General features: G+C 46.3%; 1 long non-coding RNA gene across 4 annotated transcripts in view; it reads right to left on the bottom strand.

The window, feature by feature from the left end:
• Positions 1 to 13,759, bottom strand: part of LOC106847496 (uncharacterized) — a 176,875-nt gene that overhangs the window by 113,947 nt on the left and 49,169 nt on the right. For all 4 annotated transcript variants that reach the window (XR_011504226.1, XR_011504225.1, XR_011504227.1 and 1 more), the window contains one exon: positions 10,051 to 10,238. This is a non-coding gene — a long non-coding RNA (uncharacterized lncRNA). The remainder of the gene's footprint in view (positions 1 to 10,050; positions 10,239 to 13,759) is intronic.

Here is a 13,759-nt window from a genome sequence, read left to right as displayed (position 1 = left end):
CACAACGACCCTATGAAGTCGATATCACGATTAGCCTCAATTGACAAATGAGGAAACTGAGGCACAAAGACACTTAAGTCACACAACTATTAGCAAAGCCTGGATTCCAACCTAGGCGTCTGGCTCCTGAGTTTATGCTTTTGAAGACAGATGTTCAAGAAGTAGAACAGGGCAGCTCTGGATGCTGAGCTGAAGACAAAAAGAGTTCTAAAGTAAAGGAAGAGAATTTTTGGAAGCATAACTGTCATTATAGACATTTTAAACAACCTGTCAAAAGCCACAGCCCTTTCTAAGGCAGCAGCATCCAATCATCCCCACACATCACCTCACTCAGGGAGGTTTACTCATTCCATCTTTCTTCCATTCAATATGGCGCTTCATGGTACCCAACCTCAAGATGCCCAGAATAATAACGCATCTTCATACTGAGAATTGGGACTTTGATAGGGAGAAGAAGGGTACTTCCTCTATGGAGATGAGGGAAGTCAATGTCTCTGCCGTCACTCTTAGGGCCATTTGCATTTGAAGGTCCCTAGTACCCTAGCACCACCTCACAGGAGTTCCTCTCGACACATCCTGCTGAACCCAGGCATCCTGTCAGCGGAGGCCATCCATACTCAGGCCAAAGCATATGAAAAAAGAGGCCGCTGGCTGGACGCTAGGCCTGGCTGCCTCTTGCCTCCACCACATTCCAAGGCTAGAAGCCACTACTGGAGGCAGCGGAGCATCAGGCCAACTCACCCTCAGCGAACCATGTTCACACAAACACAGGAAAGATGCCAGCCGGGGCAAAGGCCCAGTCCCTGTTGCCACCTCCAGGTTGGAAAGACACAAAGACAGGTTACCAGGACAGACCTTGAGACGATGCCACCCACAATCACAGCAGAGGTGTCCGTGAAAAGTGGTAGACCAGAGAACATCCTAAGCTCTGTGGGAATTTCCCCCAGGTCCAATCGTCAGCACGGGTTTAACATTTTCATTGAACACCGCAGAGTATGTCCTCATTAATGACTCGTAAAGAACCTTTTAACAGAAAAACTGTTTTCCGTCTTGACCCAGATACTAAATACAGCACAACTGACAGAGCTCAGTGGAAGCTTCTCGATGTTGGCCAAGTGCTGAGACGCTTACTCACGGAGACGTGCTCAGATCTAAAAGGCAGGGGGCAACCGGCTAACAGACGCGTTTATGCAGCAGAGCCTGTCCAAGGAGGACATTAGGATATTTTCCCTGAGTTCTCTAAACTAGGTCAGGCTCTCCCCGGCCAGTCTGATGGCATAGGGAGGGCATCGCCATGTCTCAAAGGTGCCTGAAGGCCTGAGACACCCGTCCAATATCATTGAATCTCTGGCTTCCATCCTTTCCACCTTTCACGGTTTGGCACAGTGCTAGGCAATGGAACTGGAGAGCACGACACACAATCAGCAAAAAAGAATATGGTTCAAAGGTTTCTGGGCAGGAAATGTCAAAGAGTGAGGTGTCTTGATGAAGGCAACCAAGAAAACGAAACCAGTCTGGTCTCTGAAACTCAACCGCCTGCTCCCGGAAAAGCCCTATCAGGGCTGCGGGTGCCTTCACGCAGAGCCCCCTTCCCCCGCCTTCTGCAGGCCTCGCTCCTCCCGCCACCCCCACCTCCCAGCTCTGCAGCCTCACTCTCAGCGAGCGCAAAGGGAGGGGGACCGCAGAGAAAGCGGGTTTTGTTGGTAAAGTAGCAGGTCTGAGATTCTGTGATCTTCCAAAGCCAGGCTCTGGAGGGCTGGGCCGCTCCTCTGAGCAAGCCTCAACCGCGCGGTTCGCAGCCCGGCTGAGCGCTGTCAACCGAGGCAGCGACCTTGCCCGTGGCTGTTTCGTTGCTCATTTTGAGGTGGGCAATGGGTCCTTTCACTGCTCGGGCCAAGGGGCAACGCAGGCCGTTAAAAACTTGTATTGCTGGTGATGCTTTTCAGACTTCATTAGAACCGCCCGGGAATAAGGAGGGGGGCGCGCCCGGACTGCAGTGGGTGGCGCCCGCGCAGGGGCCCCTGGAGGGGCTCCTGGCAGGGGCGGCAGGACGCCGGGCCAGGCCCCAGCTGCAGCCTCGTCGACCACGAGCTTGGGGCGCTGGCCTCCCCAGCCCCGGGGCTGCGCTGCCTCGGAACTGGCCACAGGGGAAACTGAGTCCTGGTGGCCAGAGGGTTTCTAAGAACTCAGTCCAACGGGCGCTCTCGCGCGCGCTGGGGACTGATAGGAAGTTTAGCCCGAGGTCACCCGCCGAGCTGGTGGGAGTGCACCGCCCCGCGCCTGCCCGGGTACAGGGGGCAGCCTGGGGCACGCCGGGCGGCCTGGAGGTCCCTGTCGGGCCCGGGGTGGGGGCGCGGGGGCTCAAGATGCCGAGGGTGGCGGCGCGGGGGTGGGGCGACGGCGCCGGTCACCAGGCTGCACCCACGCCCGGGGTGACTGCAGCACCTGCATGGCAGCTGGGCGCCCTCCCCTCTCTTCACGCCTCCCACCCCCCGCCCCTTTCTCCGCAAAACTTCTGGGTCCCTGCCCCGCGCGCCTGGACCCTGGAGCCCGGCTCCAGTCCCAGCCCCAGGGGGTGGAGACAGGGAGTGAGGCTGAGCACCCCAGTGCAGGTCTGTGCCGCAGCCAGAAGTCCTCACGCCTTCCTATCTTGACTAACTTTGTTGAATGCTTATATATAGTCTTTGCAGAAAGAAGTGTTGAGAAATAAGTAGGGTCTCATTTACCTATTTAAGTGTATTAAATAAATAACTGAAAATAAATCCAATTACACGCCCCAAGCCAGGTTTTAATGGCTTTCCTCACGGGGGGTAAATCCATAATGTGAAATTAAACGGAAAAGCCAGAGCCTCGTGGAAGGGGATGTCCAGAAGCGACAGCAACAGAATCTCCCCACGGAACAATCTCCTTCCTCAGCTGGAGGCGCCGACCAACAGGAAAATAGCGATAGCATTCCTAAAAGGTTAGATAACAACAGGTGCCGCCGACCTGGTATTTATCTTCTTGGCTTTTACTTGCTAGAAATATTTATCCTTTAGTACCTGCTATACTATTTAGCATCTCATAGGATTCCCCAGCCTTTTGTGCTGGTGGGTGTTTTTCTTGTTACTTTTCTTGTTGATGTAAGTGAACAGCTTTAATTCCACTTAAGACCTGTGAGCCATTCTCCCCACCTCCTTCCCACAGTCTACCCTCTTTTAACAAGTAAAATAAAGTCAATTTTCCAGGTGTTAAGTAACACTGAATAATAATTATATCATCAGCATAAAAATTAAGTGCTGGGTTACACCACAGGAAAATACCTTGCATTTTCTGTCTGGTTTCTATGTTATTTCTTTTGAACTCCCAGGGATCCTGGCCCCACCGTTGCAATGTTTAGTTACTGATTGATTTTTAGTGTATTACTTGAAAATCCTGATTTCCAGCTGAGAGAATGAATGCATTTTAAATGTGACATGCAAGCAAGTTAATGGGATGAAGAGGCGACTTGAGTAACTTTTTCCTTTCTACGGATTTGTTACTCCAGGTGGGAACTGGGTGACCAGCCATGCTGTAGACTGACTTGCCATTTATCTGCCTGCCTGCTCCTCTGGTTTCAGAGGTTAGCTTTGTGTTTACGACATATTTCATACTGAAATGAGGATTATTACTTTGCTCACACCATTACTAAATGACACAGTAGAGTGTACGAAGGACATCAATGTGAAATGCTCATGCTCACGCAGATGCCAAGCCAGAAGGAGGAAGCACGTCAGCCCAGGCCCCACACCCTGCACAGCCCGTCAGCTCCTACTCCAGCGCCAGTCTGTGACCAGACCAGCTTCCGCAAGTTGGCCTAATGGAGTTCTGACTCTGGACTGACATCAGGGTTCCAACTCAGGCCTGCAGGCAACATTTGGGCCTTAAATCCCACCCACCTCACCACCTGAGCCACAACTGCCAAACACACTGACTCAACCAGGCAGAATTTCGCAATGAGTTGCATAATATTTGGATCAGTGGCATAAACCACATTAGCCTTGCAAATGGAATTTTCAAAAACCAGTGGGGCCCCAAACTTCTATTTGGCTCTTGTAGTTGCACTAGTCCCTTCCACCTTAGAAATGTCATGTCCTCCCATCCCGTCCTGCAGGTTTCTTTCCACTACTCTCCACACGTGCACACATATGCATCCCAGACACCAAATTCATCCAAGTGTCCTTCTCAACTACTGATTCCCTAAAGCAATGAGAAAGGAGGGAGTGATTTTGGACTACTTTGTGATTTCATTTGGTCTTTGAAACACTGCTTATGCTGTGCTGTTGGTGAGATAAGCATCATTCTTCAGTGCCCTGCGATATATGTAGCTTAGCGCCTGGCCCATGCTCAGTGCTCAGTAAACATCTCTTGTTGGACCCGCAAGGACTGGGAGAGCCTCTTATTTCCCCTACAGTTCTTCAATTTGAATGTCCCTAAGAGCTAATAGGTTTGTTTTGGTTCCTGATTCTCTTCCACCCCCTCACTCTTCCTTCATCCCTGAGGAAACCCACCGTATGAAAGCTAGCCCGTCCTGATCAACATAAGCGAGCCTGCAGCTGGATTCCACAAAAGTAGGAACCCGGGTTCCTCTGAGTCAGCGAGCAGGCAGCCTTGAGATTCACCTCCCCCCAAAACAGAACTATTTTCCCCCTTATCTCCTCAAAGGTCTGAAGTGGCTCAAGTTCAATAAAAACTGTGGTCTCCGAGGCCAGTAATATCTCCGAGTGCATGAACAAATAAATCAAAGAATAAAGAAAGCTACTGCCAATTGTCCCTCTTCCTTGCTGTACTTTTCTCCCTGTGTTCCTAGGTCACTTGTTTTAGACATCATTTTTAAAAAATTGAATTAATTTTCAGTTTTCAATCTAATTTTGATTCATTGGCTTAGTCATTGAATTTTAAAAACTCGCAAAGGAACTGGACCCTTCAAATCTAGTCACTGTCCAGATGAGATTCCTTACACCTGATGTAATAGGCCAGTCTATTTTAAAGTCTGAATAAATATCAAGTCACTTTTGGCAGCCATGGAGGTTACCTACCATGACATCAGAGTGCCCAACCCAAACAACGCTACAGAGATGTCCTGTCTCCCAGACATGAAGAAGCCAGTGTTTTGAGCTATTTGTTTCCCCAGCCTAAAAGGCCCTCTGCCCTGCTCCAAATCTTGCCCATCTTTCCAACTTCAATTCAGGTCCCACCTTCTCCATAAAGTTTTTCTAGCCTGCTCCAGCTCTCCTGAATCTCTTCTGCCTCTGGATCCAAGATCAATTCCAGTCCTTCAAATTAGCATTTAATTATAAGGCTGTCTTGTTTTGTTCTCCATGCTTCCAAGTGGATTATTCTGGCTTCCCAACATGGATCAGAGTGGGCAGGGCCCATGTCTTCATGTCTTTTTATTTTTCTGGGTTCTGCCCAAGAGGAGCAGGTGTAGACAGAACGGTAGGAGGGGTTCAAATGTCCTTGCTGATTGGTTGATTAGATCTTTTCACCAGCGGTCGGTCTCCGAGGCAGGAATCTGCTGTCAGTACCCGCAGGTGGCTTCTGCCCTGACCTCATTACAACCACATGTGGCCCAACTGTACTACCTTTTCATGGATTCTAGTGGCGAAGTTCAAGGGGAAAATAGTGAGCAATGGTTACTCGCAATGCATTGTACCACCTACCCAACAACTAGAATAAGATATGGAACACAAGTACTTTGAAAGAAACAGAAAATGCTCGTAGGGCTCAGAGAAAAAGAGAATTTTCACCAGAGGTGATGGGGCAGGTTGGACAGGAGGGAGGCAGTGGCAGAAGGTACCCAAGTGCGGAATCAATCAGACCAGGACTCAAGCCATGGCTCAGTCATCTGGCAGGTGTATGACCTTAGGCACTGCATGGCTTTGCTCCTCACAGTGTGGTCGGGGTCACGGGCGAGACCTGGGAGCTTATCACAAACTCTGAGCCTCAGGCCCCACCTGAGCCTTCTGGATGAGAATCTGCATTTTAATAAGTCCTATGATGATTCACGTGCACGGTAAGGTTTGAGAAGCCTACTATATGGGATGATAGTTATTGCTGCCCCCAGCATCCACTTCTTCTTATGGCAAATAGGGCCTCCAGTTTGCTTTGGAGGAACAACTCCTTCCTTGTAAATCACTTACCAAGTGGTCAGGGCCTGGAATGAAGCCAATCAGTGCATTCCATCTCCCAGGCTACAGCAGCTAGTCCATGAATGGGCACGTAGCCCAGGTCAGGCCAATCAGAGTCAATAAGATAAAGCCAGGGCTGGTGTTTGGTTACTTGGGAAAGCTGACTTGCTTTTCCTCTCAAGATAAGGAGAAAGGATATTGGGTTATCACTGCTGTGAACCATCTTATAGAGGGTATTGGGGTTGTCACGATAGAGGACATTGAGGTCGTCACTGCTGTGTACCATCTCATGGAGGGTGGTGGGGTTGTCACTGTTGTGAACCATCTTATACAGGGTATTGGGGTTGTCACTCCTGTGAACCATCTTACAGAGGGTGTTGGGGTTGTCACTCCTGTGAACCATCTTATAGAGGGTGTTGGGTTGTTACCGCTGTGAACCATCTTATGACTACTTGAGACCTGAAAATGGACTATGGAGCAGGTAAAGACAGTAATGAAGATGTAACGGCCCCTTATGGTGATCTTCTTCAAGCTTGTATAAACGAAGCTAAGTGGAAGAAACTGTTTAATTACGTGACCCAATAAATTCCATATTTGCTTAAGTCAGTTTGGGGTAGGTTTTCTGACACTTGAGAATTGGATGAGGTGGCATGTCTAAAGCATCCAGCACTCTGCTGTGGCACACAGAATTGCGATGCTAATGCTATGGCTGGGGTTGCAGCCTCTGCAGTGATCGCTGTACTAGTTGAACTTGTCCTTGAAGTCTTTGAAGACTTTCAATGGCTCCAATTTAACAAAGATGAAGAAGGAAAACCTCAAGATAAGTTTATCGAACTTTGACTGATCTAGATGAAACAGAGTTCTGTAAGCTATTTCCTTTTGCAGAATAAAATTGTGGGTGCAAAAATTGAGGACTAGAAGGTATCTGAGTAAGAGACCAAGAGGATGAGCCCTTGTACTTTATAAGATTAGTCTGTTCTCCTAAGGGAGAGAAATACTCTTGCCCTCTCCTGATGCTTCCTCCTGGTAGCCTTTCTTACTGCCCACCTGGGGATAGAGATATCTATCTGGCTGGTATTTTAGGAAGCATAACTGAGCAAGCTTGGTTCAGCTCTGCCCTTCTTTTTCCCCTCGATTTGAGAAGGACATGAGTTCTCGGATGCTGCTCTGGGCTGTTAGTCATACCTGGGGTTGACTCCATCCATCAGGGCACATCTGTCCAGCAGTCATATATCTGGACCAGCATACACCTGCTTCAGGCCAGTGCTGCAAGGACTGGCTGGCTAAGTTGGCCTAAACTGAAGTCAGTCCAGCAAGCCACTTAGCCCACACACCCAAAGCTATATCCTCCCACGTGGTCTCCATCAGGAATAAAGATGCCTCCATCTCTACTCACTGTCTTAGTTCTTAACATGTTCAGAAGCCAGGCAGGGAAAAGGGGGCTTCTTTTGGGGGAGACCCTGTGAAAGCTGCAGTAGTCAGAATAGGAGAGGGCTGAGATGGAAATAGGGGAAGCAGCTTGGATGCCATTGCAAGGACTCAGGCTGTGCTAGTGAGACAGCGAGGAGAGAGAAGGAAAGAAAGGGAGAGACGTGAGAGAAAGTGAAAAGGAAGCATCCACAGGAATTGGCTTTTCATGACATGCAGGCTGGATAGGGAGGCTGTGAGAAAGGAAAGGATGGAGAGGGTATTCAGTTTTAGGGTTGGCAAGGTGTCTGGATGGAAAAATCCAATGAGAAATAAAAATGTGAAGCTGAGGGTCAGGAGGGAGGGAGAGGAATATTGCATAGAAATAAAAACTGAAACCTAGAGTTGTGGATGAGATCCAGTGGGAGCAAATGTGGAGGATAAGGAGACGTTAGTTAAGGGCAGAACCAAATAGGATGTCCATGTTTGGCAGGCTAGAGGGGAACAAGGAAGGGGCGAAAGAGAGTGAATCTGCAGTGAAAGAGGTCAGAGAATGAGAAGCAGGGAATCAATGGGAGGAGGACAGAGTTTCAAGAAAGAAGAGCCCCTGAAAGTGTTAAAAATAAACTACAAGGAGGACCAGGGAGAAAGTTTGGGCTGAACCCTTGGAGCAACTAAGAAGCTAAGTGGCAGGGCCCAAAGGCCCAGCCTCTCCTCCTCACCTAGGAACCAGGTACAAGGCGGAGCACGCCGCTACAGGTGGGAGGAGAAGAAGCTCACTCAGGCTACCTCACTGCCAGTTCGGACGCCGAGCAAAGATGGCCAAGACAATCCAGGTCAAAGTCATGGGGAAATATCATGGATCTACCCTCTGCAGTCAGGCCACACTGTCAGGCCAGGAAACAGTAGCCCCGCCTCTATGACAAGCTGAGTCCCCCTCTGGCCGGTTACTGAATTCCCACCGCCTTGCTGGATGCCGTTTCTGATGACTTCAGCTGAGATGAATCCCAGAGAGAGGGCTATTTTCTCAAAGTCGTGCCTCTTTAAGCACTTAGTGGGAAAAAGAAAAAGAAAAAAAAAGCTGCATAAAAGGCACCACGGGGACCGAAAAAAAAATCCTCTGATCAGCTGCATTCAAATCGCCTACTTAGGAGAGAAATTAATGTTAACTGCTAAGGTCAAAGAATGAACTAGAGACATGGCTCTGAATTTTTCCCTAGTTTTTCACTCTGGTCACACGTTGTGGCTTCTCTGTGGATTTGACACTGATTCTACCATTTAAAGCAGCCATGCGAATGTATCCCGGCCCTGGGGCCTGTGGGAGGGCTGGCTGCCTGCCTGCCTCAGTCAGGCTACACCAGCCCATTATAAATGGACTTCCAGCCGGGAGAGACCACGCACCGCCCCTTATTCTGTCAGACCCCACCTACCATTTGACAGTTACCTGTCGTGTGACATCCATGGAGAGGAATTCCCCTCTGGGAACAGAGAGGCAAAATCCTACTAAACCAATTCTCTCAGGGATGCATTACTTTTTAGAGGGGGGGAGATGAACCAAAATGAAAGAAATATTTTACACAAAGTATTTTAAAATTAAAAACTAAAGTAGACTCATATTCTGCAGTATGTCACTGTCTCCACTGGTAAGAACGAAGGATAGCAAAAGATCTGTGGGCTTTCTTAAAGAAAGCTTTTGCAGTACTGAGGATATTTTCAAAGACTCTGCAAGGCCAATTTAAAGAAACCGTCTTCCCAAAAGCGTTTCAAGGGAAGTCAGTGTTCTACCAACGTGATTTTTCTCATACGCTTGGGCTGGACACTGAGCCATTCTAATTTCAGTTTAGAGCCAATCTTATTGTTCAGCATGACAGACATTATGAGAAAAGGACTCAACTTTCAGTGAACTGAAAAGAAAAAGCCCCTAATGCATCCATGTTGCCTTGTTATTCGGTTCACGCACTGTTCTTACTATGTGCTCAATAAATACACATTAAACCTTTCACTTAGTCCTAATTACTCAGACGAAAGCAAATTTTTGCATAAAGTCCATATTATTAAAATATTATCACAGTCTTCCACACTAAACTAATTGGATGCTATTTTCAGATTTTCTGCATTAAATTGAATATGTTCTCAGTCGTTACTTAGAGGCCAAGCAAACACTTTTCAGAAGCTGTCAACACTTGGAAATCCTCCGCGTGGATCTCAGCTGCTAAGGTGGTGATTGTGAAACTTCCTCTGCACAGAAACGGGGAGAGCAAGGCCTTCATCAAGGGCGCTGCAGGCTTTCCTGGTGCCTCAGCGCTCAGTTGAGACGATGCCTTGTATGTTCTGATGGCCCAGAAACAAGACGGCCATGGGTTCATTGACAGGGCAGCAGGCATCGAGCTATGCTCATGAGGGCAAAATCAGACAATTTAGTTTGAAGAGGGAAAACATTCTGTCTTCACTTACCTGCACACACACACATGCAGGCACACAAACACACACATACCTCTCCCTGCAAAACTGCCTCCTCTCTCATTTCTGTAACCATCAGCTGTCTCTTGTCCACAGCAGGAAAATAATCACATCAGCGAAACAGAAGCCCTCGTTTTTTCTTTCTGCCACTTGCAGGCAAAGCGCAGCGTCTCGGCTCAGCTCAGCTTAGCAGGGGCCCTCCTGCCGACCTTAGAATCTGGCCTGAAAGGAGGAAAGTGTTTTCATCTTTAAGAAAGGGAGGCAGACGGCATTTTACATTACTCTTTTAATGAACGTTACTTCACTGTTATTGCCAAGTCACAAATCGGAGGGGTTGTGATTGCACACGTGGTAAAGAAGTATCTTCCAAGAATGAATGGATGTAGAAATCATGGTGTGTGTGTATACGCATATGTGTATATATGTAGATGTATATACATGCATGCATATGTCTATGTAGGTGTATATTTGCATACACACACACACAATGGAATATTATTCAGCCTTTAAAAAGGGCGATCCTGCCATTTGCAACAACATGGATAACCTGGAGGACATTACACCAAGTGAAATAAGCCAGACACAGGAAGAAAAATAAACGTGTGATCTCACATGGAATCTAAAAGAGTGGAATACAGAGAGGCAGAAAGTAGAACAGTGATTACCAGGGTCAGGAATGGGGAGGTGGGGGAAGTGGGGAGATGTTGGTCAAAGGTACAAAGTTGCAGTTGCGTAGGGTGAATAAGTCTAGAGACCTAATGTACAGCATCGTGATGAGAGTTAATAACACTGTGTTGAATACTGGAAATTTGCTAAGAGAGTAGGTTTCAGGTGCTCTCATGACAAAAGAAATATGGCAGCTTTGGGAGGAGGAGATATTAATTAGCTTGACTGTAGTAATCACTGCGCTATGTGTATGCATATCAAATCATCGTGCTATACACCTTAAATATATACAATTTTTATTTTAAAAATTAGAAATAAAAGAAGTGTCCTCCATGAGAGTAAGTAACCCTGCTCAAGTGGCCTGTGGCATGCAGATTTACACTTTAATCTGGAACAATGGGCAGAAGCTGCATATCTCATAAGGACAGCTTTCTGATCCAACAGGCAGAGCCCACAGAGGTGTTTAAGAAACCCTCATCTCTAAACCCCCATCAGTTCTTCAGGTCTCGGTCAACACTTACTATCGAGTGCTTCTGGTACTGGTTCCCCAGCCCAGCGGTCATTTATGCCGTGTGCTACGCCAGGCATGAGGAACAGTGCTGGGGAGGACCCAGGACATGCTGTCAAGTGCTCATATGGGGGATGTTTGATAAATGTTGGCTGTTTGACTGTTTGCATAGGGTGACTCAGACTCGAGCACTCACTCTCTGGCCGAGCAGACTTCCTAGTTGGGTTACCATTAATGAAATGCAAGGAAGCATATACTTTCCAAAATAATGTACTCGACTTCAATCCTGTAGCAGTTTGTGTGTCTTTGAAATGTCTTTTGAATTATGAAGTATTTCAAAAATATAGAAAATTATACAAACAACATAACATACACCCATACAGACACCTGTGAGACCTAGTATTTCTTAACCTTTTCACATATTTCTTTCAGACCTCTCATTTGATAAGGGAAAAAGATATTTTAAATAAGACAGTTCAGATATAATTGAAGCCCTTTTTATAAATGATATGAATATTGTTTTGCTTGTTTGTAAACATTATATAAATGTGTGCATTGATCTTTCAATAATCAGCTTTCTTCACTTAATATTTTACTTGAAAGATTCATTTATATTAATCCAGTCCACACAGAGTACATTTTAACTGTTGTAGAATATCCCACTGCTTGATTATATGACAATCTGTTTATCCCTTAGCCTGGGATAGACATTTAGGATGTTTCCAAGTTTTGGCTATGACTAAAAAGCTGCGTTGATGTTTTTGCACATAACTTCTCGGGCACAGGCATGAGAAATTCCCTGGGGCACGTCCCTAGAAGGAGAATTTCTGAGTCAAAGGGTGCAACTCTCCACCTTTGCCAGATATTGCCAAATTGTTCTCCAAAGATCTGTACCAATCTGCATTTCCACACAGTGTTGTGTGACACTTCTCATTACTTCACATCTTCCCCAATATCGGATGTTCAAAGACTTGAATTTTTGCCAGTCTGATAAGCGTGAGAGAGAACCTCACTATTGCTCCAATTTGCATTTCCCAGGGGTTGAGCTTGTCCTCCTGTCTTTGCTGTCCTCGTGGATTGTCTAATCATATTCTTCGCCCATTTTTCTCATTGTCATTTGCCTTTCCTTATTTTGAAAGAGTTATTTATCTGTTCTTATTTTTGAAACATCTTCATTGAGATATAATTCTCATACCATACAGGTCACTCAAAGTGTACAATTCAGTGGCTTTCAGTACATTCCCAGAGCAGTGCATCCATCACTAAACTCAATTCTAGAATCAAGTTCTAGAATTCCAGAAATTTTTCATTAGCACCCCCCAAAAACTGTGTACACTTTAGCCATCACCCCCCAGTCCCATTTCCCACAGCCCCAGGCAACCACCAATCTTTTTTTTTTTTTTTTGTCTCTATAGATTTGCTTATTCTGGACATTTCGTCTAACTGGAATCATACAACATGGGTTCTTTGGTAACTGGCTTCTTTCACTTAACATGTTTTCAAGGTTCGTCCACGCTGTGACATGTATCCGTGCTTCATTTATTTTGTTTATTGTGCTAAAGTATAAGTCACACAAAATTTCACATTTTAACCATGCTTAAGCATGCCATTCAATGCCGTTAAGTCCACGGTGACACCATGTCACCACCAGCCATCTCCAGAACTCTCCGTCTTCCCAGCTGAAACTCTGCACCCATTGAACAACAACTCCTCGTTGCTCCTCCCCCAGCGCCTGGCAACCCCATCCTACTTTCTGTCTGTATGAATTTGACTGCTCTGTGGACCTCATATAAGTGAGAACATACAATATTTGTCCTTTTGTGACTGGCTTACTTCACTCAGCATAATGTCTTCAAGGATCCTCCACGTTGTAGCATGTGTCAGAATTTCCTTCCTTTTTAAGACGAAACAATACTCCATTGTACAGGTATACCACATTTTGTTTATCCATTCATCCATTGATAGACACTTGGGTTGTCTCCACCTTTTGTATATTATGCTGCTGTAAACACGGGTGTACAAACATATATTTGAGTCTTTGCTTTCACTTATTTTGCACATATACCCCGAAATAGAACTGCTGGATCCTACGACAATTCTATGTTTAATTTTTTGAGGAGCTACCATACTGTTTTCCTATTTATATACTCCCAACACTTGTCTTTTATTGGTTATATTTGTTGAAAATATCTTCCTCCAGTACCTGGCTGTCTTTATTGTACAGGGATTTTAACTGTAATGTGAAACTTACGACTCTTTCCTTTATGGCTTTTGCTTCTTGTATCTGATTTAAGATACTTTCCCAGCCCAATGTTAGAAGATATTCTCCTGTATTTCCCCTTTTCTCGTGTAAGTATTGACTCTCCCTGAATTGACCTCTTTGTATGTTGTGAGGTAACGATCTAATCCAACTTTTTCCCGTATGGATTGCTAAATGTCCCAAATAGCAAACCCGTGCACTCTCCACTAACTTGTAATTCCACCTCTGTCCTAGACCAACTTCCATGTGGGTCAGTTTCTGGGTTTTCTGGTCTTTTCAATTGATCCACTTTCTATTCTTGCCTCACTG

Source organism: Equus asinus, chromosome 6, assembly GCF_041296235.1.
Source record: "Equus asinus isolate D_3611 breed Donkey chromosome 6, EquAss-T2T_v2, whole genome shotgun sequence".
Lineage (NCBI taxonomy): Eukaryota > Metazoa > Chordata > Mammalia > Perissodactyla > Equidae > Equus > Equus asinus.
Note: the sequence above shows the minus strand (reverse complement) of the source record. Positions and strands in the feature narration are given on the sequence as shown.